Genomic DNA, 27850 nt, shown 5'->3' with positions numbered 1-27850 from the left:
AAAACTTCTGCACACCCTGGATATACACAGACAACTACGCTACTACTTGGACAGAACTAAAACTAGCAGAAGGACTGACCAACTATTTGTAGCATATGCTACTGGGGTGCAAGGAAAAGCAATTTCCAAACAGACAATTTCAAAATGGATAGGAAATTGCATTCGATTTTGTTACTCCTTTCATGGAAAGACAGTTCCTGAAAACATCAGGCCTCATTCCACAAGGGCCACGGCCACCACTACAGCCTTCCTACGAGGGTGGCTACCAAGGACATTTTAGAAGCTGCTACTTGGAGCTCCGTGCATACATTTGCCAAACATTACAATCTACCTTTATACTCCAGATCCAGAGCAGGTTTTGCTACTGCAGTCCTGCAGGGGATATTAACTACACCATCCTTTTCTTAGTTCCTCCTCCCCCAGATTGGCTATGGTATTCTACCCATATGTTATGACTGCAGATGCATCCTTGAAGGACATAGTACAGTTTTGTACCTACCATAAATGTAGATGTCCGATAGGTATGCATCTGCAGTCAGGTTTACCCTCCCTCCTACCCCTCAGTGGTATTTCTAGGGTACTTACCCCTCTTTTAGCTAGCTGGGGGAATCTATTATGGTGTATTTGTTTGTATATACATGTATATTATTTTATAAGTTTGCAAATGTTTGGAACATTTTTTGCATTTATCCAAATTTAGACTTCCTAGAGGGCACCTGGCATCTGGGGCAAGAAAAACTGAGGAAAATGGCCTCGGCTGATGCTTTTATACCCCAGACGCTCTGACGTCGGGGAAAGTGAGACATCAGCTGAGGCCAGACCCAGACTTTGGAATCCGGCCGACCGAAGGGCTGCCTGAGGCAGGACAACCCATATGTGATGACTGCAGATGCATACCTATCGGACATCTGCATTTATGGTAGGTACAAAACTGTACTTTAGCTTGTGTTGTTTCTTTGCTGGGCAGATAAGTTCCCTTTGGAGAAAAAAAATTCCTGTTAACACTTTCCTTTTCAGGGAAGTAAAGTTGAGATTTAATGCACTGTAAGACTGTATTATATTTTTTAACTGAATGCATTTTTCTTCTTGTCAGTTTAAAAGTTGTTTAAAGTATTAAAAAAAATGTATGTGGAAAAATTGTGTATAAAACACTTTGCCAGTCCCAAAACATAATAAATTGTTTTTTATGGTGTTTTTTTGTGAAAAAGTAACATTTAAAGACTTTACATTTTTACTGTCTGTTTCTGCTCCTTTTTCCCGGGAAAGAGGTACCGTTTTCAGTTTGACCATGGAAGAAACTCTGTTCCATACATGGTCCTTCTTCCAGCCACAAAAAGAAAGTTAAGCAAACAGCCTTTGCCACCACAGCAGGCTAGCAATTTGCCAGAGCTACAGGTGGGTGACTCATCTGTGACCACATGTCTTTTATGTCAGATCCCTCTGATATAGCACCTAGAGCTGCTGTCGACTAGGGATTAGCCACGTCCTCTGTCTCTTCTGGGGGCCCTCTGTGAGTAAGGAAGAGACTCTCTTGGCAGTCCTGGGAGTGGGAATAGGGAAGTGTTCCCTATTTTGTCAGAATGTTATGCTCATCCTTGGGGAAGCTGTTGCTGCTGCCATTAGAAACACCACTGGCCCCATTTTGCCTGTCAAAAAGAAACTGGACACTAAACCTGTATCTAACTCCTCCTCAAATTTCCTTGGACAGGAATAATTTATTGGGTGTGGCTCGGTGTTTTAATTCCGGCTACTGATTCGTGTAAGGTGATTTCTGGTAAAAGAAAGAGGGATGCTGCTTTTCCTAAAGAGGTTTAAGATTGAATCTGATAAGGAAGATGAAGGGACAGATTTCAAATTTAAATTCTGAGGAGAGCTCAGATGTTCATCGTGTTTCACTGTTGCAGTCATTACACTTGGGTTATCCTGCTGGCAGGCGACCCACAGTCGGCCCGAGTTCCAAAGTCTTGGTCCTGCGTCGGTTGCTGTCGCCTCTTCCCTGACGTCAGTGCGCCAGGGGTATAAAAGTTGCAACCGACGCCATTTTCTTCAGTCTTTCTTGCCACGCGGTGCACGAAGCAAAAGCAGTTCACATGTGCTGGTCGGCCGACTCCTGAGATTTTCAAAATTGAATTTCAGAGCCGAAGTCTTCAACAAAGCCAAGTACCCCGTTAGGGAAACTTTTTCTTGCTCCAGACCGATGTCAGTAAAAGTTAATAATTGTATTTCTTGTGGGAAGCAAATACCTCATAAGGACTTTCACTCTTACTGTATTCCTTGCCTAGGCCCTGACCACGACATTACTAGTTGTCGGTTTTGTGCTAGATTCAATAAACAAACTATTTAAACGTCTGTTTGATTTTGCTCTACATTACTTTGGCCGAAGGTTTAATTGCATAATGCCGTCGGAACAACCGACAACCGCAATTTATAAAAAACGCAAAGACAAAGAAAATGACAGGCATCCAAGGTCCAAAACCGACGATGAAGCCTCTTCTAGGCCGTTCACCGGTTCTCAGTGAGGCGCTTTTGCAGCCCCCGACACCTGCTACCTCAGAGCCACAGGCCGTAACCGATAGCCACGTGGAGACACCGAGGCCTGTGGAAACTCAAGGTATTGGGCCTACGGAAACTATACCCTCAGATGGGTCCGGAGCCGCTGAGCAGGCATCGGCTTCTGAGGGTGTTTTCAGACCTTCACAGCTTACAATTAAGCTCACTACAGCAGCAAAGGCAGTCAAAAACACCATTAAAGACAAGGAAACAAGTACAGCATTCTCCAGAACAGTCATCCATGCCAAAGAAACAGATGCTTAAAATGGCCGAAGACCTAATTACCTTAATCAGGGGTTCCCATCCCCCCCGACAAAAGGCCTAGACAGGATACTGATTATGACTCCTCTGACCAGGTTTCCATTTCCTCTGATTCCTCTTCTGATCAGGGATATTCTCTCCCTCCCTATGAGGACTCTGATGCAGAAGAGTCTATACCTTCAGCCTCTTCGCCTGAGGATTATTCTTTTGGGGAAACCCTGCACACCATGAGGGAGCATTTCCATTGGGAGAGCCAGGATTATTCTGAATCCAAGAAAAGGCTCAGAGACTTCCTTTTATTGCATGAGCACAGGCCCCTGGCTATCCCCCCTGTGCTTGATGTTGTTGATGTTTTTTCTGAATCCAGTCTGTCTCCTGATTCTTTACCCCCTGCACCAGTCAAGCCAGATAGGTACTACAGAGTCCCTGACTCTCAAATTTCTTTACAAAAACCCCGCTGCAGACCCTGAAACAATGTCCCAGGGTCCTAAAGGGGTTAAGGCTTCTACTGCTAAAAATCCTGTCCCCTTGGATACGGATTCAAGAGCTCTGGACAGATGGAGGAAAAAAGTTTACACTTCTGCAGCTTTAGCTGTAAGAGCTTTAAACTGTCAGTTTCACATGCTTAAATGCCAACAGTACCTCATGTCTTTGTTAAAACAGAAAATGGTTTCAAATACAGAAGGTTCTGACAGTAAAGAAATGCAGGATTTATTGCATGCAATTGAACAAGTAGGAAAGCATACTCGGCAGTGTGGGTTTGATTCATTAGAGGCTTCTTGTAGAGCCGCAGTTACAGGCTCTGTTATTCGAAGGCATGCTTGGTTGAAAGAACAAAATTTACCTGACCATGTTAAAGTAAAATTATTGGATGCTCCATTGCAGCATGATGCTTTGTTTGGTGTTAAGGCAGAAGAGGTGTTAAAGAAAATGGAGGATAAAGCGAAGTCAATGCAGACAGTGAAAGATTTCTTACAGGTTCAACCACCTAGATTTAGCAGAAACTGGCCTTCAAAAAATTTGCCCTTTCCAGTGTCAGACAGGCCACAAAGAGGCAGATACAGACGCCCAAGAGGCAGATCACCGCCCCAAGGCTCCTACAGACCTAAGCAATGGGGTGCTTCCGCCCCCAAAGGAGGGGAAGACAAATCACAACCTTATAGGAAACAGTCCCAGTGACTTCCCTCTGCAAATGCCAAGCACTTACCTCTTGACAGCACCCCTAGGGGTGAAGCTCGCACTTTTCTCAAAAAATTGGCACATGATCACCCAGGACCAATGGGTGCTGAATATTGTTTCTCAGGGTTACAGGTTCCACTTCCACAAGCTTCCAAAACCGAAAGGTATGTCAGATATGCCACAAAACCAATGGGCAGAGGCACAAAAACAGATTGCTGCTCTTATGGACATGGGAGCTATTCAAAAAGTTCCACAGCAAGAACGGGGACAAGGATTTTACTCAAGACTTTTCTTAGTACCCAGAAAGGAGAAAGCCTGGAGACCAATACTGGACCTGTCAATCCTAAATACTTTCCTGGATGTTCCAAGATTCAAAATGTTAACACTGCAGCAACTTCTGCTCATGCTGGGCAAGAAGGCTTGGCTAGTTACTTTGGACCTCAAGGAGGCATACCTGCATGTCCCAATCAGACAGTCTTGCAGAAGATACCTCAGATTCATAGCAGGCTCAATGCATTACCAATTCTCTGCACTGCCCTTTGGCTTATCTACTGCGCCCAGGGTAAATGCCTGGCACCAGTAATTGCATTTTGCAGACAAAAAGGAATTCAAATATATCCCTACTTGGACGACTGCCTTATTCAAGCAGAGAGCAAGGACATTCTTCTAAAGCATCTGGCGTTTGTAAAAAGATTGCTAATTTGCCTAAGGTACACAGTAAACGAAAAGAAATCAAAACTAGTGCCCTCTCAAGAGAGAATATTCCTGGGTGCAAGCTTAAATACAACTGCCCAGATGGCTTATCTCACGCCAGACAAACAAAGGCAACTGACTCATTACTTTCAAATGTAGGCAGCAAAAACCCAACTCCCGGCAAGAAAAATTCTACAGGCCCTGGGCTTCATGGCATCCTGCATTCTACTAATTCCATATGCAAAACTGCATATGAGGAAACTACAATGGTACCTAAAAAGTGTTTGGACTCAGCATTGTCTGGAGACAATCATAACCTTAATTCCCTATCTACAACAGGAGTTTCGATGGTGGGCCCACCACAACAAGGGACAGCCTTTCACTCTACCCACAGCCAGGCAGACAATAACAACAGATGCATCAGATTATGCCTGGGGGCCCATATGGCAGGAAAATGTATTTAGGGCATGTGGACCAAGGAACAAATGCATCTTCACATCAGTCAAAAAGAAATGCTAGCTGTACAGAATGCCCTGACAGCTTTCAGGGACCTAATACATCCAGGACAACTATTAATAAAGACGGATAATACCACAATTATGTGGTACATAAACAAGCAAGGGGACACTCATTCTTACCCCCTATGCAGACAAGCCATGACTTTGTGGAACACAGCACTGACCTATCAAGTACATCTGCAGGCACAATTCCTGCCAGGAACAAAAAACACACTGGCAGACGAACTAAGCAGAAATCTCATGGATCCTCAAGAATGGAAGCTCAATCCACAAGTATTCAGCATGATAACAAGGAAATGGGGACCCCCAGACATAGATGTCTTTTCCTCCCCTCACAATTACCAAATACGGAAATTTTGCACAAGGACTTATCACCCTCAAGCATGGAAAGTGGATGCTCTTTCATTCAGCCGGAAAGGCCCGACAGTCTATGCCTTCCCTCCAATGCCTCTTCTCACCAAAGTGTTACTAAAAGTCAGACAAGAAAGGCCAAGAATGATCCTGATTGCACCAGACTAGACACGCCAGCACTGGTATACAATCCTAAAGAATTTGTCTCAAGGCCCACCTTGGATTCTACCTCTAATGCCTCACTCATCTTCTGACACAACAAAACAATCAGATTCTGCACAGTCAACTCAGAACTTTAAACCTCGCAGCATGGCAAATAATGTAGCCACTCAGACTGCACCTCTCTCTAAAGCTGTTATGGATGTCATTTTAGAAGCTAGGAGGCCCAGCACTAGGAAATCTTATGCAGAAAAATGGAAGAGATTCTGTGCTTGGAACCAGGCACAAGGGCTCGAACCACTGATCCCTAATATACCTCAGATTTTACAATACCTAACTGAGATGTTATACAAAGGCTTATCTTTCTCATCTATTAAAATCCATGCCTCTGCCATTTCAGCTCATTACAATACGGAACCTCCTATTTTTTCACATCCTCTACTATGGCAGTACCTCATAAGGGCAAAAATAAAATCCCCAGGAGAGGACTAGTACCTACTTGGGACCTCAATTTTGTTTTAGAAAAACTCACACTGCCTCCTTTTGAACCAGCCAGCACAGCTGATCTACAATTCTTGTCATGGAAAACTGCTCTGCTCCTCGCAGTAACTTCTGGAAGAAGAGTCTCAGAGTTACAGGCATTAATGGCTGTGGAACCTTTCCTCATTTTTCATCAGGACAAGGGTGTCTCTTAGGACAAACCCAACAATGTTATGTGATCCTATCTCGCCTACATTCTGTACTGATGGGGCTCGGAGCCGATCCCTCGGTTCCGACTCGGCACGCTATGCTATAGAGCGAGGCCTCTTATTGGCTGAGCTATTTCTTATCCCAGGATGCACCACCACTAATCCCCCAGATCTCGTTTGCCGCTTACAAGCTAAGACGTGGTCTCAACTTGGCTGGGCTAAGTACTAATTTATTTAGACTTTTCCTGTCAGGAATTTCCTAGTTTTCAACCCAAAAGCTGTTTTAACAGCTACTTTTGTGATACGCGTGTATTTTTGTGATTCTGTTGAGAAAGTGGTTATATTTTGTTAGGGAAGGTTTCCGTTTTAGTTAGAGGAGCCTTCCCCTTTTGCTATTCTAGCGTTATTGTGACTAGCGTTTATTAGTGGGTCAAGTACCCGTTTTAGTTTGACACTCTCTTTCTGTGTTTTTCTTTCTTGTGCACTTGTTTGTGTAAAAAAAAAAAAAAAAAACTGGTTTATAATATAATAACTTTACAGTTTAAACTTGTTATTTAGATATTTCTGTGTTGTTCTCTAGACATGTCCAAAGAACATAAACCCTCCGGGTTTAAAAAATGCACGAGGTGTGGTTTTAAGATGTCCATAACGGACGACCACTCCTCGTGCATTTACTGTTTAGGCGCCAAGCACCTACAAGAATCGTGTAGCGTGTGTCACGCCTTCTCATCAAGAGTCCTCCAGGAGAGGAAAAACAAGTTAATCCTTAAGGGATTAATCAAGCCATCCTTCGAGGAGGCTTTATCTTCGTCTCCCTCTCCTTCAAAAAAGAAGAAAACGCTGGCTCCGGCAAGTCTGTCGGAACCGACTGCCAAAAAACCTAGGCAGACTTCTCCATTGGCTCCACGGACTTCGGAGCCGAGGGTGGAACTGTCTGCCTCAATGCCTCCAGCCTCGACCCCTCTGGTTTCGGAGCCGAGGACTGGGGCATCGAGAGGCGGGTCACCTTCATCGGCTCCACTGATATTGGAGCCGATGAGGGTTACCGGCTCAGACTCTTCCCCTTTGGAGCCGAAGTCCTTATCGGCACCGAGGGAAATTGCCTTGAGATCTCCCTCGGAGCCGATAGTGGTAGAATCCATTCGGAGCCGGTCCCCTAGTCCTTTGGAGCCGATGGAGAAATCGGTTCGGAGCCGATCGGTATCCTCCAGGTCATCCAAGATGTCTGATTCAGACATCGACAGGGTGCTCCTAAGACTCTTCCAGTCTCCGGTGTTCCAAAAGCTAGTTTCGGCTCCAGCCCATTTGGCTTCGGAGCCGATGGTCCACCTCCCTACTATGGTTCCTCCTCCAACAGCCTCGGCACCGTTGGAGCTGGTGCTGGTGGAACCGGTGGAGGTTTTAGGGTCGGGCCCGACCCTTAACTCCGGCTCTTGGGTCGGAGTTCAGTACACAGACTTCTTCCGTCGGCCCTGGGGAGGATGCTTCTGGATTGATGTTTTCGGTCCCAAGTCTCCCTCTTGGTGCGTCGGCGGCGGGAGTGCCGTCAACTGTCGTGGCCACGGAGGTGGGACCCTCCCAGGATTCTGGTGGTCCCGCCTTCAGGGCTATGAGGAGTGCGTTAGCCAAATCTTCTTTGGCTACCTCCACGGTCTCCCCAGCTCCTTCCCTGCATACCCAGACTGGGTCTTTGGCAGTCCCCCTGTCCTTAGACAGCGGAGCCCCGGGGCCTGAGGTTACCCCCACTGGGGTTTCCCCCCCTCCTGGAGGTCCTTCTGAAGCCTCTTCGAAGAACCCCCAGGAAAAGATCGCAAGAGGAAGCACGTTGACTCCCCTGATGAGTCTCTTACATCAGATACTGATCTCGATGATGCAGAGGGGTCCCCTAAGTCGTCCTCGGATGATGTCTCCTTTGCAGACATCCTGGAAGCCCTTAAACAACGAGGCGGCTGGCAGTCCAAACCTCCTTCTGCTGATGAGTCGGTGTTCCTTAAGGCCTTCGGGGCTCAGCCCTCCGCCTCCTGGGTGTCTCCGCCTTGACGAGCTCTTGGATTTGATCTGTCAAGGGGAACACCCAGACTCTGTGGAACCGGTGCCTGCTCGTCCGAATAAATTCCTCTCTGCACCCACTGAAAAAGAGTTTCTAACTAAAGGTGTGGCTGTAGATGCTTTGCTGGTGGCATCTGCTACCCAGCAAGATGTAGCAGAGGCTTCAACGTCCGTCCATCCTCCTAATAAGGAGTCTAGGTGCATGGATCGCACGAAAGCGCACCCTAAGTTCAGCGGCCTTTACATTAAGGTCCTTGAACTACCTCACGCACTTTACTAGATTTCAGAGGGATCTGATTAAAGAACTATCCGATACCCTCTTGGGTAACCTGCCTGAGGAGCTGGCCCAGACGGTTGGCTCTCAGCTGGCTACATTGTCGTCCATTTCAAACTCGTCCATGAGGCTCATTTCTTATGCGAGTAGAGCGGCAGGTACAGGCATTGCTCTACGGAGACAAGCCTGGCTCCTGTGTAATTTGGAGGCCTTTAAGTCTTCCTTTGCCGACGCCTTTGATGGGTCCTCCTGTTTGGACCCAAGGTAAAGGACACACTGACCGCCAAGAACAGGAGGGTAAGACTCTGACTGCTGTAGGGGCACGATTTTCCACTCCTTCGGCCTTATCTCAAGGCTAAAGAGGAGGGAAAATGTGGTTCCGTAGATCTCAAGCCTTACCCTCTCAGCAGGAGGATCCCCTTCCAGAGGCAGGGAGGGGAAATTCTTCGAAGACGCGTCCCAGAGGCGGCAGAGGCCCTCGCAACACTGGAGACCACGAGTCCTTTCGTGGCTCTTCAGCCTTCACAGTCCCTGAGGGATTGCCCGACTGTGCAGCTCCGAGCCAGTCGGGGTCGTCAAGCACCTAAAAGCCTGGGAAGGTTTCACTCAGGACCGATGGGTGCTTGAGGTTACCCCATCCCTTTCTCTCATTCTCCACCCCAGTCCAAAAAAATCCCGGACCCGCCACCCAGTCAACGGGATACTGCAGCCTCAGAAGTTTCAAAGCTGCTGCAAAAAGGAGTCATCCAACCGGTCCCCGCAGACCAGATCGGATTAGGGACTTACTCAAGATTCTTTTTGGTGCCAAAAAAGACCGGGGACTTGAGGCCCATTTTGGACCTCAGCATTCTAAACCGTTCAGTCAGAAAGTCCAAGTTCGAATGGTCACCCTACAAACCATTCTCCCATTGCTGGAGAGAGGTGTTTGGATGTGCTCCATAGATCTCAAGGACGCTTATTACCATATCATGGTACATCAAGCGTCCAGGAGACATCTGCGCTTCAGCCTAGGAGGAAGTCATTTTCAGTTCAGCTGCCCTTTGGTCTCACCACAGCCCCAGGGTGTTCACCAAGTGCTTGGCAGTCGTGACTGCTCACCTGAGAAGTCTAGGATTCCAGGTGTTTCCGTATCTAGACGACTGGCTCCTAACTGCCACCTCCAAGCATCTACTACTGGAGCCTACAAGCCACTATATCACTGGGCAACTCCCTTGGAATCACCTTCAATTGGCCAAAGTCTGTGTTGCTGCCATCTCAACGAATAAGATTCATAGGCGTAGAGATAGACTCAAACCAAATGCGGGTCTATCTACCTACAGACAGAATTCAAACCATACAGACTCAAGTTCGAGCCTTACTTCCCAGGTCCAAAGCCCCAGCCAGAATGGTCCTGCAGCTATTGGGATCCATGTCCGCCACGGTTCTTCTAGTCCCCTTGGCAAGGTTGCACATGAGAATTCTCCAGTGGCTTCTTTCAGCTCAGTGGTCTTTTCAGGAACTCCCTCTCCGTCACCTCATATGGATCACGGAAACATGCAAACGGGACCTTCACTGGTGGCTAGTGCCCTCCAATTTGGATCAGGGATGACCCTTTGTTCCACCTCCTCCTGCGGCCACTTTGACCACGGACGCCTCCCAGATGGGGTGGGGGGGGGGGGGCATTCCCTGGGCAGGTCAGTCCAAGGCAAATGGCACCCAGAAGAGACCCTACTTCACATCAACATCCTAGAAATGAGGGCGGTGCTTCGGTCCCTCCAAGCCCTTCATGATTACCTCCCTCAGGGCGTAATTGCCGTTCACTCAGACAACATGTCAGTTGTCTGGTACCTGAACAAACAGGGAGGGACCAGATCCTATTCTCTTTGCAGAGAGGCCATGAGAGTCTGGGAATGGGCAGTCTCGACCGAACGCTTTCTAGTGGCTACTCATATCCCAGGCAAGTCCAATGTGATAGCCGACTGACTGAGCAGAACCATCCTCTCTCCTCACGAATGGTCTCTGAACATGACAGTTGCAAGTCAGATTTTCAGCAGATGGGGAGTTCCGTGTTGCGACCTCTTCGCGACTCCACTAAATGAAGTGCAAAAATTCTTCTCCCTAACCCGGCTCGGGAAGAGCCCCATGGACGCACTAGCCCGCCTGGCCCACCGGCTTGCTTTATGCCTTCCCCCCAGTTCCTCTCCTTCCCAGGGTGATCCAAAAGGCATCTCTCTTGGGAAGCAAAATGATCTTAGTTGCTCCTTACTGGCCTCGTCAAGTATGGTTTCCCTATCTTCGGAAATATGCTCTGGAAGGTCCATGGTTCCTGGATCAGATCCCAGACCTTTTGGTTCATCAGTCGGGTCTATTCCATCAGTCCCTGCACACCTTAAAATTGACGGCTTGGCTCCTCCTCTTCCGACTATAGTCAGGAGTCATACATTGGATCCAGAGGTTGTACACATATTATCTTCGGCCCATAAGCCTGCTACAAAGAAACTGTATTCTAGCAAATGGAAGAGATTTGCTATTTGGGCTCAACTCCGGGGCCTTGACCCAATCTCTATTCCCGTGGCAGAAGTACTAAAATTTTTAACTTCTCTTTTCAATCAGGGCTCTTCAGTCTCTACCATCAAGGTCCAATTGGCAGCGATTTCCAATTTTCACGAATCTATAAACCTACCTTTAATGAGCAACAGATTGTGCAAGACCTTCTTGAAAGGTGCTGCTCTGTTAAGACCTCCGATTTCTCATCCTGCACCTCCATGGGATCTCGATGTGGTGTTACGCGCCTTAACTTCCTCCCCCTTTGAACCGGCGGCTACATGTGACCTAAAGTTTCTATCATGGAAGACTGCTTTTCTGGTGGTGATTACTTCTGCCAGAAGAGTTTCAGAGCTTCAAGCTTTGTCAGTAAAACCCCCGTACTTGATTTTTCACAAAGACAGAGTATCTCTCAGGCCAAATCCTTCCTTTGTCCCTAAAGTTTGTTCCAGTTTCTGCTTACAACAATCGTTAGAACTTCCATTTTTTTTTCCAAAATATTCTAACAAAGCGGAATTCATATTCCACACACTAGATGTCCACAGGCAGTTGCGTTTTTATTTAGACAGGACCAAACAAACAAGGAAAACAGATCAGTTGTTTGTATCCTTTGCAGACAATAAATTGGGCAAAGCTGTCACTAAGGTCACTATTGCCAAATGGATCAGGGACTGTATTACTCAAGCTCATTCTTATTCTAACAAAGAGCTTACCACCTCTGTCAAAGCTCATTCTACAAGGGCTATGGCTACTTCGATAGCATTTCATTCTAAGCTTGCCATTAGTGACATTTGTGCTGCTACATGGTCTTCCCCGCACACTTTCATTTCCCACTACAAATTGGATGTGGCATCCAGAGGACGAGCTTCATTTGGTTCCACAGTGCTCAGGAGTGTTTTCCAATGAGCCACCCGGGATTTAGGTGCTAGGACGCTGTCCCATCAGTACAGAATGTGGCTAGATAGGATCACATAACATCTTTTAGTTATGTACTCACCATAACTTTAGATGTTTGGGATCCATCTCGCCTACATTCCTAATAACCCACCCTCCTTCCCCCTTCCTTGGAGATCTGAGGATATCAGAAGGTCCGAATCCTGATGTTTCATCTTGAAACATCTAACAATGTTATATAAACAAGTTGTGCATGTGTGCATGAATGCGGACAAACAAGATCTGGGGGATTAGTGGTGGTGCATCCTGGGATAAGAAATAGCTCAGCCAATAAGAGGCCTCGCTCTATAGCATAGCGTGCCGAGTCATAGCCGAGGGATCAGCTCCAAGCCTCATCAGTACAGAATGTAGGCAAGATGGATCCCAAACATCTAAAGTTATGGTGAATACATAACTAAAAGTTCATGCCAAAGGTGGTCTCCAATGTAGCCTTAAACCAAACCATTCATTTGCCTACTTTTTACCCAAATCCCCAGAATAAAGGGGAGAGACATCTGCATGCTTTGGATATACACAAACAGCTACGATTCTCTTTGGACAAAACAAAAGCTTTCAGAAAAACTGAGCAACTGTTTGTAGCATATACTGCAGGATCACAAGGAAAGCCTATTACAAAGCAGACAATCTCGAAATGGATGGGACACTGCATCCGCTTCTGTAATGCACAACATGGCAAATCAGTGCCTAAGGGCATTAGGCCTCATTCTATCAGAGCAGCAGCCACTTCAGCAGCTTTCCTCAGAGGAGTACCTCAGAGGAGTACCAACCAAAGACATTTTAGAAGCTGCAACCTGGAGTTCAGTGCACACTTTCACCAAGCACTACCACTTGCCTCTCTAAATCCAGAGCAGGCTTTGCCACTGCAGTTCTGCAGGGCTTGTTAGCCTCTCCAAATCCAATTTAGACCCAGCCTCCCAACCTCAGCTTTGGGATTCTACCCAAGTGTAATGACTGCAACAGTGAAACACGAACATAGTACAGTTGTGCACCTACCATAAATGTAGATGTTCGACTGTATTCACTGTTGCAGTCCAGGTTACCCACCCACCACCCCCCTTTTCCATTGCTGGGACTTTTCTGTACTACCCATCTCTATGCTACCTATGTGTTGTATTTGCTTATAGATGAAAGAAATGTTTATAGTTATATATGCATGTTTGTTGGCAGAAAAACTGAAGAAAATGGCGTCGGTTGCAACTTTTATACCCCTGGCGCACTGACGTCAAAGAAGAGGCGACAGCAACCAACGCCGGACCAAGACTTTGAAACTCGGGCCGACTGCGGGTCGCCTGCCAGCAGGATAAACCCAAGTGTAATGACTGCAACAGTGAATACACTCGAACATCTACATTTATGGTAGGTACACAACTGTACTTTTTTGATTCTTCCGGTAGAGGATTATACCTTTCTGAGACTGTTTCCAGAATTTCCCAATGTTTTTCATTTGGAGAGTTCTCAGGTTTCTCAGTCCCTCTGCAAATACTATAAACTGTTGCAGAAGGAATATCCATAATCTTTACCTATTTCTCCAGTTCTGTCAGCTTTGGGAGTTGTGTTTTGTTACTGCCTATGGTTTTCCTGATGGATGTCTAGCTTCACCTGATAGGCAGGTAGGATATATAAAGTTCCTCGGTCTTTCACACACTCTTCCCAGATCTGTCTCAGTAGCTATAACTTTAGTTAATCCTAATGCTGCTAAACATTTAATTCCAAGTGATAGGGAGATTATTGTTAATTATGGGGGGGGGTATGTTTCCACAACTTTGATTTTCAGAATTTTGAATTGTCAGGCTCCTGTTTTAAGGCTTTCTGACTAATTCTTAAAGTATGAGAAACAATTTGTCTGCAGTTTTTTTCTTGTGAGGAAAAATCTGCTTTAAATAATTTAGTTTCTTCTTTTGTGCAAGCCATTACTCATCAAGTGTGGGCTTTGGCTACTGGTACAGTGTTGGTTTGCCTGGCTGTGTTTTCAGAACCTTCCAAGTGATGAAAATTAGATTTTAAATTCTCTTTTGGATACAGGTTTACTTTTTGGCCCTTTTGCTGCAAAGGTGGTCAAAATGTGGGATGAGAAGGGTAAGTTGATGCAGGGAATTTCTAAGATTTTTCATCCCTCCTTTTCCGGTCTTTTCTAAGGGATTCTCTAACCCCCTCATCCAGTTTTGTGTTTGGATCGCATTATGGGTTTTTTGCCTTACACTTTGGGATTATCCACTGCACCAAGATTTTCACAAAGTATCAAGTTCGATTTGTAGCTTATTGTAGGGTACAGGGTATCCCCATTTTTCCATATTTAAATGACTTGCTTATCTTTGCAGAGTCTTTTTCAAGGTGTTGGAAATCTCTCACTTGGGTGAGAGATCTGTTACACAAATCTGTTACACAAGCTGTGATTCCAAGAGAAGATTCACATCTTTTGACTCCTTCACACAGGATTGTGTTTCTAAGGTTTTCCATTTAGACTTTTTTTTCTGCTGTCTTTCTTGTTTAAAAAAAATATTTGCCTAAGTCATAAGTGATAATTTAATAATCATACATTTAATTAAATTAAAACAAACCATATTTATTTATTTTTGGTTGCAAACATTATACGTCACATATCTATCCAGTCATTGTTGGTCAAACATTACATAGCTCATTCAGATCCTGCCTTATAAACCTCATTTCTCCTCCAAGATGTTGTTCTACATGTATTCTTCCCACAATTCCCATTTTTGTGATTTGCTCCTACCCTTTTCTAAAGCTCCATTTCCAGTTTTATCTTTGTTACTGTATTCACTACTTCCTAGTACAGTTGGTTTGACTTTTATTTCCGATGTTCATCGTGTTACCTTGCTGCAGTCATCACACTTGGGTTATACTACCGTCAGGCGGTCCCGCAGTCGGCCTGAATTCCAACGTCTTGGTCCGGCGTCGGTTGCTGTCGCTTCTTCCCTGACGTCAGAGCGCCAGGGGTATATAAGAGGCATCCGACACCATTTTCTTCAGTCTTTTTTGCCGCTCGGTGCCTGAAGCAGAAGCAGTTCGCAAGTGCCCGTCGGCCGACACCTGAGATTTTCGAATTGAATTTCAGTCCGAAGTCTTCAAAGCTAAGTACTCCGTTGGGGAACCTTTTCTTGCTTCGGTCCGATGTCAGAAAAAGTTAACAATTGCATTTCTTGTGGGAAGCAAATACCTCATAAGGACTTTCATTCTTATTGTATACCTTGCCTAGGCCCAGACCACGACGACATTGGTTGTCGGTTTTGTGCTAGGTTCAATAAGCGAACTATAAAGTGACGTTTTTATTTCACACGACACTACTTCGGTAGGAAATTTAATTACACTATGCCGTCGGAGCAACCGACTACCGGCGTGCATAAAAAAACGCAAAGATAAAGACAGGCAGCCTAGATCCAAGCCAGACTCCGAGGCCTCGGCTGGGCTGGTCGCCGGTTCTCCAGTTTTCAGTGAGGTGCCTACGCAGCCCCTGGCGACTGCAGAATTGGAACCCCAGACCGCTTCGGATTCTCACACAGAGAGTTCTAGGCCGATGCAGCCATTTTCTTTAGGCCCTACTGACAACATTGCAGAAGGAGAAGCCGGTGCTGTGGAAACGCCTTTGGTTACAGAAGGTGTCTTCAGACAGACTACTCTCACCATAAAATCTTATGCTAAGCTTTAGACTCCTCTAAAACCAAAAAAGACTGCACATCAGTCTCCAGTTCAAGGCCCCATGCCTAAGAAACAGATGCTTCAAATGCCTGAAGATTTGATTTCTTTCATCAGGGGTTCCCAACCCCCCCCCCCCCCCCCCCAGACAAAAGGCCTAGACAAGAGGAGTATTATGCCTCTTCTGATCAGGTGTCTATTTCCTCAGGCTCCTCTGAGGAACAGGATTACTCCTTTCCCCCTTATGAAGATTCTGATGCTGAAGATTCCATTCCCTCAGCTTCTCCCCCTGAAGACTATTCCTTTGGGGAAACCTTACATACCATGAGGGAACATTTCCACTGGGAAGGTCAGGACTACTCCGACTCAAAGAAAAGGCTCTGAGACTGTTCCTCACCACTGTGATGTGGCAGGTACATAAGCAGGGGGGGGCCTGGACTCTATAAAAAACCTGACAATGCATTTACACCCCCCATCCAGACTGACAAACTATGTGTTCCAGTGTTCCAGGAGCCTAAACAATTTGTTGACGGGCAGCCTAAGCAGGAAGAACACGTCCTTCGAGACACCACAGCAGTCGAAGGGGGGCAAGGCACTCAGACAACTCACTCAACCAGGGGTGGACCTATTGCCTCACCAAAATGACCATCTAAACCAAAATTTCAAAAGCTTGGAAAATCCGAAAAACTCATTCAACTGGAACCCCTAAAAAGTCTATGCAAACTCCCACTCCAGCACTGACACCTTCATTACTCTATGCATCAGCACAGAGAAGGAAGGGAAAGAATAATAAAAGCCCAGCCACAGAACAACACTGGGTACCCACTACTCACGGGATCTACTCACACACCAGGGTGTGGGCCCCCCAGTGGCCTCTGCTGCCCCACCACTGGCCTCTACTTTTGACTTTGAAACACTGCATCAAATCCAAATGAAACAGACGCAGCGTCTAAGATCATGCTTTAGCTCAGCATCTCTTATTATCTAAAGGAAGTTCACTATCTCTCTCAGGGACATTCAAGACCATCCACCAGAAAACAGAAAGGTTGGAAAAAGTACCAGCAAAAGAATAAAGAAGCCCAGCAAGGGACAGGTGCATCATTGTTGAACATCCACTGAACATTGGAATGTTGGTGAGATTGAAACCTCTCATATTCTTATATTCCATGCATTCATACATCATACTGCTATTACCACATTGATCCTGATTCCTCCTGTTTTCTCTCACCCTAAAGACATTTCCTCAGGAATCAAGAACATAAGAACCAAGAGCCACCAAGAAAGGCCAGCCTGGGGGACCTAAATTTTGTAGAAAAAAAACTGACTCTACCTCCATTTGAGCCCAGCAGCTCAGTTTGACTTGCAATCTCTCATGGAAGACAGCTTTCCTGTTGGCAATTACCTCAGCAAGAAGGGTTTGGGCTTCCCCAATAAGGGGGGAAAGACTGTTGCATACCTTGACATTCACAGAACAACCCGATACTACCTGAACAGAACCAAAGGCCAGTAGGAGGCCAGAACAAACTTTGTAGCTTACGCCCCCTGCAGTCCAAGGAAAGGAAAACCACACAGACTATTTCTAAATGGATTATGACATTGCACAGATTCTGTTATTCTTCATGGAAAGACTGTTGTTCCCAATGTCAGACCCACACATTCCACCAGAGCTACAGCCACTACTACAGCATTCTTAAGGGGGCCTACCAAGGACATTCTAGAAGCTGCGACTGCTTCTGCATTCTTGAAGAACAGTTTTGTATTCTATTTGTAATGTAGATGTGAGAGATGTCAGAGTGCATGCAAACTTCAATCTCCTCCCCCCCCCTCCCTGCCCTAGGGGGGTCCTATCCCTGTTACTCTTAGCTGGGGATATCTCTTATATGGTATTTGTTTTATTGCTCATTTATTTGTTTGGAATCCTCACATTATGACTGCAGTTGCATGTCTCTCATCTCATCTACATTTATGGTAGGTACAAAACTGTACTTTTCTTTTACTCCCCCAGCACAGACCACTTGCTATCCCTCCAGTTTTAGACATTGTGGATGATGTTTACTTAGACAATAGCCTAAATGCAGATTCTCTGCCTCCTGCTCCAGCCAAACAAGACAGATATTATAGAGTGCCTGACTCGCACAAATTCCTTTACAAAAGCCCTGTTGCTGACCCAGAGACCATCTCCCAGGGTCCCAAAGGGGCTAAGGCTTCTATGGCTAAAAATCCTGTACCCTGTGAAAGGGACTCCAGAGCAGTAGATAGGTGGGGGAAGAAGGTTTACACATCAGCTACTCTAGCTATTAGAGCACTAAATTGTCAATTTCACATGCTGAAATACCAGCAATTCCTAATGTCTCAAATAAAACGCATGCACCCTCAACAGTCTGAATTCAAGGAAATGGAGGATCTGTTGCATGCAGCTGAACAGGTCGGCAAACATACTTTACAATGTGGATTTGATTCCTTGGAAGCTTCCTGTAGAGCAGCTGTTACTGGGTCTGTTATACGTAGGCATGCTTGGTTAAAGGAACAAACTCTGCCTGATCATGTAAAGCAAAGTTACTAGATGCACCCTTACAGCAGGATGTCTTATTTGGGGTTAAAGCAGAAGAGGTTTTAAAGAAAATGGAGGATAAGGCAAAATCTATGCAGATGGTCAAAGATTTCTTACAGGTACAACCCCCACGCTTCAGCAGAAATTGGTCAACAAAAATTGGTCCTTTCCAGCTTCTGACAGACCACAGAGGGGTAAATACAGACGCCCAAGGGGCAGAGGACAAGCACAAATCCCTTACAAACCTCGCCAATGGGGCACTGCAACACAGAAGGGAGGAGAAGACAGGTCCCAAACTACTAGAAGACAAACTCAATGACTTAAACCTCAAACTGCCAAGCAAAACTCTCTTGGCAGCTCCCTTGGGAGGAAAATTAGCATTTTTTACAGACAACTGGCGCATCGTCACAAAGGACAAATAGGTCCTAGACATTATCTCACAAGGATACAGATTCCATTTTCACACCTTGCCAAGGATAAAAGGAATGCCAAACCTGCCACAAAATCAATGGGCAGAGGCACAAAAACAAATTACAGCTCTCATGGACATGAGAGCCATTCAACTGGTACCTTTACAGGAGCAAGGCCAAGGATTTTACTCAAGGCTCTTTCTAGTTCCCAGAAAGGACAATGCTTGGAGACCCATTCTGGACCTTTCAATTCTAAACACCTTCTTGCAAGTACCCAAATTCAAGATGCCAACACTACAGCAGCTTCTTCCCATGTTGGGCAAGAAAGCTTGGCTAGTAACGTTGGACCTCAAGGAGGCATACCTGCATGTCCCTGTCAGACAAAATTGCAGAAGATACCTCCGTTTCATTGCAGGTTCAACCCATTACCAATTCTCTGCACTGCCCTTTGGCTTATCTACTGCGCCCAGGGTCTTCACAAAATGCCTGGCACCAGTAATTGCATACTGCAGACAAAGAGGAATTCAAATATATACCCATACCTGGACGACTGCCTCATTCAAGCAGAAAGCAAGGACATTCTCTTACAACATCTGACTTTTGTAAAACACTTTCTAAGTTGCCTGGGGTACACAGTAAACGAAAAGAAATCAAAACTAGTGCCCTCACAAAATATGACATTCCTGGGTGCCAGCTTGAATACAACGGCCAAGATGGCTTATCTGACGCCAGACAAACAACTACAACTAACTCAATACTTCAAAATAATGGCAACAAAGACCCAACTCCCTGCAAGAAAAATTCTGCAGGCCTTGGGCTTCATGGCATCTTGCATACGACTAATACCATTTGCAAAACTGTATATGAGGAAATTACAGTGGTACCTGAAAAGCGTATGGACTCAACACAGCTACAGCTTGGAAACAATGATACCTCTCATTCCCCGCCTTCAACAGGAGTTTCTATGGTGGTCACAGGCATGTCACCTCAACAAGGGTCAGCCTTTCACCTTACCCCCAGCCAGGCAAACTATGACAACATATGCATCGGACTATGCCTGAGGGGCACACGTGGCAGGACGGTGCGTTCAAGGCGTATGGACTGCAGATCAAAGGAATCTGCACATCAATCAAAAAGAAATGCTAGCTGTACAGAATGCTCTGACAGCCTTCAAGGACCTCTTACATCCAGGGCAGCTTATAATAAGGACAGACAACACCACAGTAATGTGGTACATAAACAAGCAAGGGGGTACACACTCCTACCCTCTATGCAGGCAAGCAGTGACCTTGTGGAACACAGCACTGGCTTACCAAGTTCAATTACAAGCTCAATTTCTGCCAGGAAAAAAGAACACATTGGCAGACGACCTAAGCAGAAACATCATGGATCCCCACGAGTGGAAACTGGATCCACAAGTATTTGCAATGATAACTCAAAAATGGGGGCACCCAGACATAGACCTGTTTGCCAACCCCCAAAACTATCAGCTGTCAAAATTTTGCACAAGGACATTTCACCATCAAGCTTGGAAAGTGGACGCACTCTCATTCAGTTGGAAAATGCTGACAGTATATGCCTTTCCTCCATTGCCCCTTCTCACAAAGGTGCTGCTGAAAGTCAGGATGGAGAGACCCCGAATGATACTCATTGCCCCAGACTGGCCACGCCAGCACTGGTACCCACTACTAAGGAACATGGCCCAGGGCCCACCATGGATTTTACCACAAATTCCTCATCTGCTCACACAGCAAGACAGTCATAGTCTACACAGCCAGCTCAAAACCTTAAATTTGGCTGCATGGCAAATCACCTAAGCAACCAGCCAGCTCCTCTTTCACAAGCTGTTATGGATGTCATTCTGGAGGCCAGGAGGCCCAGCACCAGGAAAGCCTACTCAGACAAATGGAAAAGATTTTATGCCTGGAACCAAGCTAAATGCCAAAATACCCTTCAGCTGGACATACCTCAGATTCTACAATATTTAACTGAGTTGTTACACAAAGGACTTTTTTTTTCATCTATTAAAATCCATGCCTCAGCTATTTCAGCTCACTACAACACGGATCCTCCCTTATTTTCACATCCACTTCTAAGGCAGTACCTCAGAGGGACCAAAAACATTAGGCCTCCCAAGGGGAGCGCCAACACCAACTTGGGACCTCAATTTTGTTCTGGAAAAACTTACGTTGCCACCTTTTGAGCCAGCTTTCTCAGCTGATTTAAAGTTTATATCATGGAAGACTGCCCTGCTGCTAGCAATTGCTTCAGCCAGAAGAGTCTCAGAGCTACAGGCACTAATGGCAGTAGAGCCTTTCCTCATTTTTCATCAAGACAGAGTTTCTCTACGAACTAACCCCTCCTTTATGCCAAAGGTGGTATCCAGTGTGGCTCTAAATCAAACCATCCATTTACCCACCTTCTTCACAAATCCACAGAACAAAGCGAAAGACTCCTGCACTCCTTGGACATTCACAGGCAACTACATTTCTACTTGGATAAAACTAAGGTTTTCAGAAAATCTGACCAGCTTTTTGTATCCTATGCTACAGCATCACAAGGAAAGGCTATCTCACAGCAGACCATTTCCAAATGGATAGGACATTGCGTACGTTTTTGCTACACCCATCATGGAAAACCAGTTCCTGCTAGCATAAGGCCCCACTCCACCAGGGCAGCAGCTACATCTACAGCCTTCCTCAGGGGGGTGCCAACCAAGGATATTCTGGAAGCTGCAACTTGGAGTTCAGTACACTCCTTCACCAAACACTATCACTTACCACTTTACTCTAAGACTAGAGCTGGCTTCGCCACTGCAGTTTTGCAGGGCCTTCTAGCCTTTTGTAACCCCGTTTGACTCCACCTCCCATCCTTAGCTTTGGGATTCTACCCAAGTGTGATGACTGCAGCAGGGTAACACGATGAATATAGTACAGTTTTGTACCTACCATAAATGTAGATGTTTGAGTGTATATCCTGCTGCAGTCCAGGTTACCCTCCCTCCATCCCCTCTGACCTAACTAAAACCTTTCAATACCTTAAAATCTGATACAACCTTTGTGGTGTATTTGTTTATAGGTGGAGGGATGTTTTGTTTGTGCTAAACTTTTATTATTGGTACTATCTACGGACCACCTTTTGGGGGGGCACCTGACATCTGGGGCAAGAAAAACTGAAGAAAATGGCGTCGGATGCCTCTTGTTATACCCCTGGCGCACTGACATCAGGGAAGAAGCGACAGCAACCGACGCTGGACCAAGACTTTGGAATTCAGGCTGACTGCGGGACCGCCTGACTGCAGGATAACCCAAGAGTGATGACTGCAGCAGGGTATACACTCTAACATCTACATTTATGGTAGGTACAAAACTGTACTTTTTCTAATAATTACTTTTTTGATAGCCATCATAATTAGATTCAGCAAGGCTTTACTATGTCTAGGCAGTTTTGATTTTGTATCATGGCTAAAGAAATCATTTATTTAGTTGCACCAATTTGCTCACCCAGTATTTCTGATAGAGTAGTCTGCAGGGAATTTTTGAAGACTGCCAATTCATTACACTCCAAAATATGTTCCCAGTTACTCCCATCCCCATCACATCTCCAGCATTTGCTATCTACCGGAGAAAAAATCCTTTGGAGTATACACAAGTATTTTTATATCCCAAGTAAACACTTTCAAGCAAAGAGACTAAATCTTCTAGACTTTCTTGCATATTTAAGAGTCCTACATATATCCCCCCCAATTGTTTCTGTGAATTGCTTATCCATTCTCTCTTCCCGGTCCTTTCTGACCTTCTCTAATTCTTATAGTTATCAGTGCTGCTCTTTCACTTAGTATCCCTGTATTTTTTTCTTTGTGTATGTTCTGATATCGATCCTTGATGGGGAAGGCAGTCTGGAGTCTACAGTCCAAATACATTTTTGGCTTCTTCACATTCTTTTACGTTTTCCTTCTCAAATTACTTGCTCCCAAAACCTTGGTTCCTTTGCCAATTTTTCTCCAGTAAATTCCATCCCCCTGTTGCCTATTTTTTGTATCCCTAATTGCAGTCATCCCTATTGGCAGAATCTCCTTTCTCCATTCCCATTTTGGTTTAGTTCTTAGAATACTTTCTGCTACTTTGTGAATATACTGTTATTTATGGTTTATTATTGTTCTCGTTAAGGATCTGCATCCAAAATCCCAGATTTTCCTTGTTTCTTGAGCAACCATTTTTCATCATCCCTTTCCATTTTGAATTACAGCTTTCTGCTTGTGTTGTGTATAGGATCCTTGACTGTGTAGCTCTTAAATATTCTAATCGGGTAATCCCGGACCACCTTGTTCTATTGAAAGGATTAGCTTATCCTACTTGACTTTTGTTGTCTTCCCCTTACAGATAAAAATCCTTCAACTCTGTACTAATTGCTGTCCACATCTTCACTTCTGGTTAATTAAAAATATGCCTGACTTGTGTGTAAAACTAAAGGGAATAAACATATTTTGACTGCTTGTCTTGCTATCCATAGCCACAAAACAAAGATTTCAGTTTGTAAGTTTTTGTATTGGCTTTTGTTTAGTCTCTTCCCACATATCCTTAAGTGCCATAACAGAATCCTTTTTAATTCGGACTTGTAAGTACTTTATTGTTTTCCATTCAGACTTTTATCACTGTGAGGAAATACCTCAGGATCTAGTTGCATTTGTTTCTCATGATACCCTGGCAAGACTCCACATGAGAAAGATACAGTGGTATCCAAAGTCTTTTTGGTTCCAGCACCAACATCCTTTGTCATTTCAAATCCCAGCTTTGGCATTTGTCAGAAGGAAAATCAGTTGGAAACAGCAAATATCCTTAAATCCAAGTCATCCTTCTCTCTCCCTGTTCCAAAGCAGTCCGTCAACATAGAACCATCAGATTTTGTTTAAGAGAAGTTTCAGAAAGGGGTACATGGTGTGTGGGACAGATTCAAGCACATAAGTATGAGAGATGCTTGCTGTGATCAAGGCGCTCTACTTTCTGAATCATCTGTGGTCCCCAAGACCTCTTTAAATTGTTACAGGCAATACCACATCAACCACATCAATAAGCAAGGGGGAACCAAGTCATATCCCCTTTACAGACTAGGCATGTTAGCTTGGGGCATATCTTCATAGCACAATCTCACTCTACAGACGTATCCTATATTCCATCGGAGCAAAATTGCATGCCAGACAAGCTAAATAGGACAAGGGCAAACCCTCATGAGTGGAAACTAGATCAGGGAGTCTTCCAAGATTTAATTTATCTGCTGGGAGTTCAAGTAGGCCTATTTGATCCTCTCTGACCAATCAGCTGGCAAGATTCTGCTCCAGGGCTCCATGCAAGAATGCCTGGAAAACAGGTGCCTTTTCTTTTCCTTGTACAAGAATGTTCATGTATGCTTTTTCATCCTTTCCACAGATATTCAGGGTACTGCTGAAGATTCAGAGGGAATCATTCTAGACCATTGTGGTAAATCTCTTCTGGTCCAGGCATCTGTGGTTCTCCCTTCTTTTGAAAATGGCCAGAGCAGTTAACACAAGCTTGCTCACAAATTTGAACTCCTGTGATTATATGATCAGAGGTGTTTGGTACACCACTACCCCACTCAACTTCATTTGACTGCCTGGATGTAGGGTCTTAATTCCCTTTAAGCACCTGTTTGCCTAGGACATGCAGCAAGTACTAATGGAGGCAAGAAAGCCAGCTACTAGAAAATCATATGTTAGCAAATGGAAAAGGTTTTCTAGTTGGCGCCAGCAACATTACCAGCACCCATTCAGGGCTTATTCTCTGTTTTTTATAGTATTTGTGAGAGTTACTATCCTGTGGTATTTCTTACTCCCCCATCAGTGTTTCTTTTATTGGTAATTTCAGCAAGCCTGCCCATGGAGCATCCTTTTACAAAAACAGTTTAACATGAGAATGCATTGAAAGTGTTTTGGCATAAGAGGCGTCCTAGAAAATCAGGGCCTCTCCTTGGGATCTTAATTTTGTGTTCGAGAAGCTAACACTTGCTCCATTTGAACCAGCTAATTTGGCAGACTTCACATTCTTAACATGGAAAACAGTTTTGCTGATTATTCTGACGTGTCTGAGATGCAAGCTCTTATGGTAAGTCAGCTATACCTCATTTTCCAGAGGGACAGGATTTCTTTGAGAACTAATCCTTCTTTTATGTTTAAAGTGGTATGTGTTCACCTTTAAGCCAAAATATCCCTCTCCCAGTTTTCCATCCAGTTAGTCCGAATACCCAATTATAGAAGCGGCCGGTCTGGCGTCGGCAGAACGCGCCATTGCGGCGTCAGGGCGCACGGGGGTACTAATCGCATGACCGGCGTCATATCCCTCGCGTTGTCAATGCGTTTCAGATGCGAGCCAGTACCCGCGAGTGCAGGTCTTTTTTTTGCGGGCCGATGCAAAACGGGTGTCAGAAAAAGTGAGTTGACCCCGGAGTCCGGTTTGGGAGACATTATTTTGGGGAACATTTTTTTTTTTCTTGCCTTTAACTTTAAGTATTTGTGTGAAGTTGTGTGCCAATGTGGGAAACTAATACTATATACATTGTGACTTAAGTTTGGATTGTTGTACATTTTGTTTTTTGCCTTTTGGAGTTGTTGAAAACAAGTGCTAGGTTTAACAAATTAGCTAATGATTATTAAGCCTAGTGGAAGCGTTTTGTGATTTAGGATTGTGTAAGGGCAATCCGAACGTAGCTTATTTCAAACAAGGTAAGTGCAGGGTTAAGCCCAGGAGAGTTAGGACACGGCAGCGGGTTTGTTTATAATCGCAGAGTGAGGCCCAGCGGCCAGGAGTTCTTCCAGGGGATTAGGGTTGGTTCTCCTGGGAGCTTCCCTGGAGTCTCTCCACAGGCCAGGGCCACGAGCCACAGGGGTGCCAGTCTGAGGGGGCTTTTGTAGGGGCTCTTTCAGTTCTTCTTCCTCCTTCTGTTGCCAGTAGTTAGAGCCCAGGCCAGGGGTCTTTAGAGGTCAGTAGTTGTTTTCCTCTTGTAGGGGCTTCTTATGTTTAGAATTCTCCTACTACCTCCCAGGAGATTTGATTACTATGATTAATGGTAGAAGATTTGATTACTAGAATTAGAGGTCCTGAGGCAATTACAGAGGTTAGGGGTTGATGAAGAGGGGGCTTCTGGTGGCAGGGGAAGATTTTCATTTTGTCTCATGATTCTGATTCTGATGTGGATGATGCCACTCCTTGGCTTCTCCTTTCCTTCACTTTTTCATTTTCAGAGACTCTGGATCCCATGAGGGATTCAGGAGGAGGGAGAGATGATTTACTCTGATTCCAGGAAGGAGCAGGAATTCCTTTTTTACCCCAGCATTCTAGGAAGGGCTTTACCTCCTGTGTCCTATGTGATTTGTGTGTTTTAAGAGAGGCTTCCCTGAACCCTGATGACCTGCCTCCTGCTGCCTCCTCCTACCTGATTCCTTAAAGGGTAAGATGAGTTTTAAAAACTGTTTAAGAGTCCTAGGCTTGGTTGTGGACCCATGTTTTGTTCAAGGGGGCTAAGTAGGTTAAAGCCTCTGTGGTTAAAATCTGTTCCCAAAGTGGAGGCAAGAGGACTGTAGATAGGTGGTAGTAAGAAGTGATACTTTTTCCCACTCTAGCCATGAGATTGCATAAGAGAAGATACATGCTGAAATATCAAAATACTTCTTATCAAAATTTGAAAATCTAAGGTGGATGCTTTTTGGGTGAAATTGTTTTGATTAATTGATGGATTGGATTGTAATGAAGGTGGATGCTAGTTTATGTCTATGCGATGCTATTGGTCAGCTCACTATGATTTTCTGTGACCCTCTCTTAATTAAGTTTTCGGCTCCTTGTTTTCCAGCTCACTATGATTATGATATACCATTGTTTAGATATCCTTTGTTCTGCTTGGGATCTCAATTTGCTTGGGATCTCACTTGCTCTAAGAAAACTTACTTGCTAAAATTTACCTCATTTTTATTTTGAAAAACTGAAGACTTTTTTTTGAACATTTGTGCTTGTGGGATGCTGTCTGAGTTTGCAGTGGAGCCTTTTGTCGAGGCCCTTATGATTTCCACATCCAGACAGTTTTATTTATTTCTATATCCTCCCTGATTTTCCTAGTAAATTTGCCTGTGTGGCTTTAAAACTACCTTTAAACCAAACTATTTTTTTGCCTACTTTTAAAAATAAAGGAAAAACTTTTTGGAAAAGATTTATATTACACAAAGAATTAAGCAGAATTTTATAATATTTTAGGCATTTCAGCAGTTGTTTTTTTCTTTTGCTTTGAGTTGTTTTTTATTTTAGCACAGCAGCAGTTGTTCAATTTCTTTTTGGATTGGCTTTTTTTTGCATTGCATTTTGTTATTCTATTTGGTTATGGAGATTTCCTGCTGGGATTTCCTCCATTGGGCTACTTCCCTGCTACTTCTACTGCTCCTTCTGAGATTGGCACGGGTGGATACAGCTTTAAGGGACTTGGCTATCAGTGCATTCTTTACTTATTTACTCTAGCTCTATTTCAAGTCTTCTCTACTCTCTTTTGCCACTGCTTTTTTGCAAGCTGTTTTAAGGGCATGTTGTTTGTTTTCCTGCTTCTTTATTTACCAGCCAGCCCCCCTTCTACCTGCTTTACCTCTATCCAAGAATGGGACTGGAGCAATGGAAAGCGAAGAACATGTTTTTAGTACCCATTGTAATGTATGAGGATGTGTTGATCCCTAGATTCATTCCTCTTCCCTCCCCTCCTCCCTCCCTCCTTTAGGGGTGGTTGTGTAGGTGAGTTTATATATATTTATTTATATATATATGTTTTTTTTATATTGTGTATTTTTTTGTTTTTTTCTTTTCTTCTGACTCTGGGGGCAAGAAAGACTGAGATATGAGCCCGATCATGGGTCATGCATTAGTACCCTTGACGTCTGTCGTGCTCACTGCGCCTCTGACGCCGCCCTCTTACTCTCTCTGGGGACTGCTGGATGCGGACTATACCCAATAGTAAGGACTGCAGCAATGGAATCCTCGAACATCTACATT

Source organism: Protopterus annectens, chromosome 1.part0 (assembly GCF_019279795.1).
Source record: "Protopterus annectens isolate FY-2018-M chromosome 1.part0, PAN1.0, whole genome shotgun sequence".
NCBI lineage: Eukaryota > Metazoa > Chordata > Ceratodontiformes > Protopteridae > Protopterus > Protopterus annectens.
This window is presented reverse-complemented; position numbering follows the sequence as displayed.